General features: G+C 37.3%; 1 long non-coding RNA gene across 1 annotated transcript; it reads left to right on the top strand.

The window, feature by feature from the left end:
- Positions 1 to 4294: 4294 nt before the first annotated feature.
- LOC121843611 lies at positions 4295 to 7011 on the top strand. The gene is made up of 3 exons (XR_006081683.1): positions 4295 to 4480; positions 4600 to 5160; positions 6430 to 7011. It is a non-coding gene; the product is annotated as an uncharacterized LOC121843611 (long non-coding RNA).
- Positions 7012 to 8276: the final 1265 nt, after the last annotated feature.

Raw genomic sequence — 8276 nt, 5'->3', positions numbered from 1 at the left:
GGAGGTTATCATTTTGTGAAACTTTTTCACTCATCATTATTCTCAATTCATTCAGGATTTTCCGTAATCATGGTAGCCTGCACATTCATTGGAAGTGTTTAGAAACATATTATATTCTTATTTACAATAAAAAATTGCCTCCGAAATGACACAATACATTATTTACCATTGATTTCTATTGGGCACAAAATCATCTGAAACACAACCAAAACAAACAGCAAATGCATCCTACAAATGTGTAGAGTCACAAGCTTGATATAGTCACTGCATGCTATGAATATGGGACCAAATACTTAAGTTTTTACTACACATAAGGGAATGTATCCCAATCCCTTTTCTCCCCTAAAATGGGGGACTACTTACAAAAAGTGTTGTAATTTCTAAATGTTTCACCCGTTATGGATAAAAATATACTCAAATGAATGCTGACAGTCAGCAATTTAAAATCATAGTCATTGTTTAATTTAAAATCCAAACTTTTGAAGTATAGAGCCAAAAGAAGGAAAAATGCTTCATTGTCCAAATACTTATGGAGGGTACTGTATTTGACTTTGTACAGCTATCATTATAACGTTGTCATTTGCTATATTTCTTACCATTAACTGGGTACTTGCAGTTCAATGTGGGTTCAACTGTCATGTTTCTGCAGGATTGTGCCATGTTTATTGTGGTGATAACTGGATCCCTGGCTTTCTCATGGTGTGTGTGAAGGTGTGTGTCATGATCAGGATGGCCTGAACTCAAATACCAGGGAAAACCTCAGTAACTGCAGTGAAAACACGATGGAACAAATCCAGAGTGCAGTAACTACACTTAGTAACTACAGTTACTGCTGTTGGCCTTGGTATTTTATTTGGATTTTGTTGTTACTTAAAATTTGAAATAAAATTTTATCTGAAACAGAAGATAATTGAACCAGGACACTTTGTCACTAGATAAAATGGATACCATGAAGCCTGAAGTCTTAACTCAATTTTGACCAAGTGTGTAGTTACTGCAGTTTCTAATTGTACGGCAGAATAGCTGTGCACATAATCCTAATACTTCTTCATGGACTACATTTGAACATTGTCTTCTTTTATGATGTGAACTAGTATGGTCAGATTTCATTAAAACAGTTATTTTAACAATGCTGGTTATGCATCTTGTTGACATTCATCCAAGGACATCTTGACTTGCATGAGACATTCCATACATACATTCACTGCAGAATCATTTTCTCATGCATTCATGTGACTCATAGTTAGAGAAAAGGATTCCCGTAAACGAGCCCTGCTACAAGTAGGAACAAGTTATGGACGAACCAGAAACATCTGTTTGATAGTAACCCTGGCCTGAATGATGAGTGTGTGAACTCTTTTGTCATCTTTTTGGCTAACCACAATTGAGCATTCTAATCTTTAAGAACATCAACTGGCATAACAAGTTTGAGCAAAGTATAGTGCCATTGTTTTCAGGAAGGTGTACTCATGTTGATACGAGGGACAGAAGGCAGACTAAGGGCAAGGCAGCCACCTGAACTGCACTACAAAGACAAAGAACAGTCTACAGAAACAGTGATCCTGAGAAAATGCCTTTAAATCTTTAAATAGATTTGTCACCACAAGGTGAAAGGCCAAGTGGTAAAACATATACACAGTAAAATCACCCGTGTTAAATTCAGTGTCAAAAGTGATCAACTCCCATATAGTTGTTTGGGGTGGCAGGTAGCCTAGTGGTTAGAGTGTTGGACTAGTAACCAGAAGATTGCAAGATCAAATCCCAGAGCTGACAAGGTAAAAATCTGTCGTTCTGCCCCTGAATAAGGCAGTTAACCCACTGTTCCTAGGCTGTCATTGAAAATAAGAATTTATTCTTAACTGACTTGTTAAATAAAGGTAAAATAAAAAAATTAGCAACTGGCAGTGTCAAATGACCCCTAGTGTCAGTGCTGATAACTGGTGTTAATTGCTAAGGTATAACATTTTATTCTATTCGTGTAGACTTTTACTTAGTAAGTGTTAACATCATCACACTCCCACCCATAAATTCAGTTTCTGTGTTAAAATTTCCTCTTCCATTTTTGGATCAACAAAATCCTAATTTGTTCCACATAAAGGTGAGTTTTAAACAATTATTTCACTGACATTATTTAGCTATTTTAATTTAAATACTTGTTACTTGGTTGTCAGACTGCAGTGTAACTTACAATTTTGATTGTGTGTGTGTAGCTAATGTTAGAGTTACTTGCATATCACTTTTTGCATGTCTTTGCTAGATAGCTAGCATGCTAGCTAACTAGATCTCCCCTGTCCTGTGCAGTTAGTCTGCTCCACATGGTGGTTCCATGGGCGTGTGTCTCATTTCAGCACCAAGCTTTTTCAGCCTCATGCTAGTTTGTTCTCTTTATTTCAGCTGCTTACTATATATTGAGGACTAATCTGATTTTTGTGATTTAAGGTTGTTTATTTTGCCAAATTATAACTGAATTTTCTCTTTGTGGGTGATGCTTTAAGACAAATATTGTGGCCATTGCATCGGCAGCTAGCTAGTCTAGCTAACTGGGTTTCCCACTCCCTTTATCACCAGTTCCTTTTGGAGGTCTTGTAAGACTGCTCCTAGAAAATGACAACATAATATAATGACTAGCTGGAATTATGAGTATATTTTACTGGCCTAATTGGGCTGTCCATATTCCAGGACAGTGAATATGAATTGAATAGTCTATTTGCTGTAGTTTGGGACCTGCTTCAAGTAATATCAGTTGTGGTCATGAATATTAAGTTGTGGTCATGATCCAATATTTTCAGAATATACATTGAAATTAGCTTTGCTAAGTAAAGGGTTATTGGTGAAAACGTTTGTAGTCGTCGTGATTGAAATACAACTGTAATACCTTTTCAGCCATTTTGGTCTTATCTCGTACCATGAACTGCTTTCAGACCTAGTCATGCTGATCAGGGTGAAATTCAATGGTGAACAAAAATATGTCAAGATCATTGACCTGATACTTGAAAACCTTTTGATTGGAGGTGTTGTGTCTTTACTATCATTAAATGAAGATTTTTAGTTTTTATCAAATATTAAACTGATTAATCATGTAACTGTAATTAACTAGGAAGTCGGGGCACCAAGGAAAATATTCAGATTACAAAGTTATAATTTCCTAAAATAACTTTTCAGATATTTTATATCTGATCAATTAGTCTTCAAATTAATTAATTATTTATTTTACCTCACGTTAGTCTCATTCCAAACGTCGTAAATCTCCACGAACCCAGGCTTCACTATGAGTCATCCATACATCAATTGTCTTAAATTATTTATTTATTGACTAACTAAACAATCCCAGAAGTGCACACACAAACAAACAAAGTAAAAATGGTTACAAGAAATTATAGGGGAATGTGCCCTAGTGGGCTAAACCGTCATCGCGGCTTGGTGGACAAAAAGGGGGAGTCAGCTGAGAAGTCACTACAGAGTTGATAATAATAACAATTGAAATGCTAATCCTTTGCACATGAACACTCACTCATTCAGGAACAATTGCAATCAATATATATATTTACGCCCAGTGTGTCGTCTTGATCGCTGTTGAAAATGTAGTTTCTGTTGGAGAGTTTCCGTCCTCTCTCTCTCTCTCTCATGGTTAGGATGGATTGTTCAGAGTGACATTCATTCATTCGTTATAGAATGAATGTTTTGGTTCTTGGTTCATGTTGTCGGTTCTTCACGTTCAATGATACCGAATTCCTAGCTGCAGACTAGTAATTAATATCAAAGACTTGTTCTTATTCTGTCGGTATCGATAGTCTAAGAGTTTAACCATGTGGTATGGTTAAAAGATTCAGCAATGGTCTGCAACCTTTGTCCCCTCGTATTGGAGAAAAACATGGTCTGTAACCTTTGTCCTCTTGTGATTGAGAGAAAACATGGTCTACTGAGAATTTCTCAAAGTTCGGGTTTTATTTGGAATTGCAGAAAAGGGCCTGTCCCAAGATGCCCAACCCTAACTGGGCTCATGGGGGTCCTCTGATTTAGTTAAACTCAAAAGGGAATTGGAGTTTCCTTCATTAAACAGTCCAAAATCACATTACACAATTTTACAAACAGTATCATCCACACTCATTCATCTTATACAACAATTAGATGTAAACCATATCTGAGGCTATTATATAAACAGCGTTATGGTAATGTGGCCACACCGTCTCCCATGAGCTTCACCAAAATTACCAAATGGACCAGTTCGTAGCTAGATTCTTCATCGATCTTTTATACCTTCTCCGGAACATAAATGTTGTTCGGACCTGTGAGGTTCTGTGAGGTGGAAGAAATTCCTTTTTCTCTATGAAAATTCACTCTGTCTCTATACTGTGTGGCCATGAGGAGATCCTCTCCTCAGGAATTTACGACCTCTCTCTGACCACAGAAGTCTGGTTGTAGGAGCAGAGAGCGGGGGATGGTGCTCGCTGTACCCTAAGAGGGCAACGTCATGACAGAGGTAAACTTTTAATTTGTGATTGGAAATAAATGTATTGTTTTCATACATTTACAATTCAGTTTGATTACTTTTACCATTACAATTCTAATTGTAGATTGTTGTTTTAATGTTTGTCACAGCTTTCCTGAAATTTGAGATCGCACTTACTAGTTTATCAGAGGCAAAGCTGTATGATGGGTCTGGAACTGAAGTTGATGGGGATGTGTTTGACGAGGTGGTGAAATGGCCAGATCGTGGTGTTTTCAAGCTCACACTGAACAATGATGCTAAAGGTATGTGCTGGTTTTCAAGTCTTGGTTACTTGTGGCATCACTTTCAAAATAGCCATACATTTGACATGCCTGTATTGTCGTCTTTGTGTATTTCAGAATATTCCCTGATAAGTCCTGCCTCTGCCAGTTCTGTTATGGGAGGTTCAGACCATGAGTCAGATGATACAATCATTTTGAGCAAGGGTGGAAGACCCTCACGAAAGCGTCACAGATCTGATGACGAAGCAAAAATTCATTCTTCAATTCACTTTCCATTAAATTGATTTTTTACTGTTTTCACAGCTAATAGAGAGCAAACTAAAGAAAAAGCATGGTGGATAGGTTGTCATTCAAAACTAAAACTCTGACTGGCTGCACCAGACGAAAAATGATAAATATCCTTGTTTCGGCGATGACAGAGACTCACGGGTAAGTTTTCAAGGAAATAATGAAAATAGTTGTGCATTACTTGCTCCCATATCTGCTGAATGTTAAAAATTACTTCTGTATCTGTAATGGGATTCTTCTGTCGAAGGAGAGGCGGACCAATACGCAGCGCGGTTGAAGTTTTTTTAATAAGAAAACTATACATGAACAAACTACAAAACAATAAATGTGAAAACCCGAAACCAGTCCCGTGGTACAAACACTGACACAGGAGACAATCACCCACAAAACCCAACACCAAACAGGCTACCTAAATATGGTTCCCAATCAGAGACAATGACTAACACCTGCCTCTGATTGAGAACCATATCAGGCCAAACACAGAAACAGACAAACTAGACACACAACATAGAATGCCCACTCAGATCACACCCTGACCAAACAAAACATAGAAACATACAAAGCAAACTATGGTCAGGGTGTGACAGTATCAGTCACATAATTGGTTAGGCTACTGCTTACCATCCACTGCTATTGGTAGAAGATTTCTCTTGTATCAAACTCGATGGACATGATACTGCATCAAAAATCACTCCTGATATTTAGATGACTGGGGACCAATGCTGCTTGTGGAGATTTTGATTGCTGTCTAAACTTAACATTATATTCACTTATGTGCACTTATGGTTTAAATGTGCACTATTCCATTCCTAGGATGTTAAAACTTGGATTGGATTTGATTCCATTCTTGAGCAAATAGTAAGCGATTTGAAAGTGCTTGAGACTGAGGGTATTGAAGTTTCCTTCTTCAGTGGTCGTATACATGGCAGTATTGTCCAAGTAATTGGAGATAATCTTAGTATACATTGCCTGTTTTTGTGGAATCATTTAATGCTCGTTATTGTTGCCGTTTTTGCCTCTCTGAGGATGACCCAAGAGTGACTTTATGAACAAAACACATGACCATTGTCAAACTATTCAGTCAAACCCAACACTACCACATGTGTATGGTGTGAAGCATGCTTGCTTTATTGAACTCTGCAGTACTTCAATGCAGTTTCAAGGAGTCGCACAATTTGAGGAAAAACATTTGTTACAGTATATACAAGCCAACTTTATGACCGCTAAAGATGTGTACGGTAGAGTTAATTCATTTAACTATGGCTACACAGAGAGGAGGAATCGTCCACCTGCAGTCAAATTAGATGATGGGGGCAATGATTTGTGTCTAAATGCTGTTAGGTTCTAATTTTTAGAGTAAATAACTCACAGACACTAGAGAAGCGTAACCAAGTTTATTTCTTCCCAAAGGGTTGATGCGGCAGCACAAAAAAGGGCTCTGATGACACCTCCTTCGCCGGATCTGCCCCCACCTTCACCACCGGCTCTGCCTCTTGAGTGGAGGCCGGATAGCTGGCTCGAAGAGATGCCTTGCTTTCGGGCACCGCCCCAGATGGGGAAGAGGGGGGGTCATTGACGGCACGATTTTATCTCTTGACTTCTGATTTCTGAACGAGACATACTGAGACAAATACCCTCTACGCTCCTTGTGCTGAATACATCCACTTCCTAACTGGAGTGGATAAATAGCATCAGTGGTGTTACAAAGGGGCTTGATCTCCAACTGTTCTCTTCACTAATCAGTAAATCATAGTACACAAACTTCTAGTAGGAGAAACAGATAAAGTGATTTGGCTAAACCGGTAGAGCAATTGTGAGTTGAAGAACATACTCTCTGGGAACCAACCAGGTCATTCTACACTAAGGTAATTAACAGCCTGTTGTAATACATATATAAGGTAATTAACAGCTTGTTGTAATACATATATAAGGTAATTAACAGCTTGTTGTAATACATATATAAGGTAATTCACTGCTTGTTGTAATACATATATAAGGTCATTAACTGCTTGTTGTAATACATATATAAGGTAATTCACTGCTTGTTGTAATACATATATAAGGTAATTCACTGCTTGTTGTAATACATATATAAGGTCCTTAACTGCTTGTTGTAATACATATATAAGGTAATTCACTGCTTGTTGTAATACATATATAAGGTAATTCACTGCTTGTTGTAATACATATATAAGGTCATTAACTGCTTGTTGTAATACATATATAAGGTCATTAACTGCTTGTTGTAATACATATATAAGGTCATTAACTGCTTGTTGTAATACATATATAAGGTCATTAACTGCTTGTTGTAATACATATATAAGGTAATTCACTGCTTGTTGTAATACATATATAAGGTAATTCACTGCTTGTTGTAATACATATATAAGGTAATTCACTGCTTGTTGTAATACATATATAAGGTAATTCACTGCTTGTTGTAATACATATATAAGGTCATTAACTGCTTGTTGTAATACATATATAAGGTAATTCACTGCTTGTTGTAATACATATATAAGGTCATTAACTGCTTTTTGTAATACATATATAAGGTAATTCACTGCTTGTTGTAATACATATATAAGGTCATTAACTGCTTGTTGTAATACATATATAAGGCATTAATAGTAGTAAATGTTTTGATGATGTTTGACGTTATAGATTAAGGACAAAACAGAAACTAATAACGTGTACAACTGTGTGAACTGCAAACATTGAATAAAAAGTAGAAACTAGACCCAAAATCCTAGGGGAGAGAACGCCTCTGACACTCCCGTTCTAGGGGAACAAGTCTAGTTTCTACACTAAAGACAATATGATGGTTTGGACAGAATAATCATTTTATTGTAACAGTTATCCTCTATATTAATATTCGAGTAGTATTAGTCGACGGGCATAGACTGTAAATCGTAACCAAGTTATAGCTTGCGTGAGTCTAGATATGAGAGCATACAAAGGAAAGGTGAAAGTAAAACAAGAGGTACTCTAAGTCGGATTAATATTATCTAAGATCCCGAAAAAGCCTAACGGCATCACATAAGGCTAATCTCCAAATGAAGGGCAGGATACATAACCAGGTCAGTCCGGCGGATCTGTGAGTTACCTGTTAGCCGGGTGACATGAGAACTTGAGTGAGACGACTTGTATCACTCTCGACGGGGTACCTTAACGGTTTTATAGCAAAATCCCCTACCGCGACAGGGTCGACACAGCTGTATTCAGACAACAAAACATTTCTCACCGTCACAGGT

This window comes from Oncorhynchus tshawytscha, unplaced genomic scaffold (genome assembly GCF_018296145.1).
Source record: "Oncorhynchus tshawytscha isolate Ot180627B unplaced genomic scaffold, Otsh_v2.0 Un_contig_8023_pilon_pilon, whole genome shotgun sequence".
Taxonomy (NCBI): Eukaryota; Metazoa; Chordata; class Actinopteri; order Salmoniformes; family Salmonidae; genus Oncorhynchus; species Oncorhynchus tshawytscha.
The sequence above is the reverse complement of the archived record's forward strand: the minus strand, read 5'-3'. Positions and strand labels throughout refer to the sequence as shown.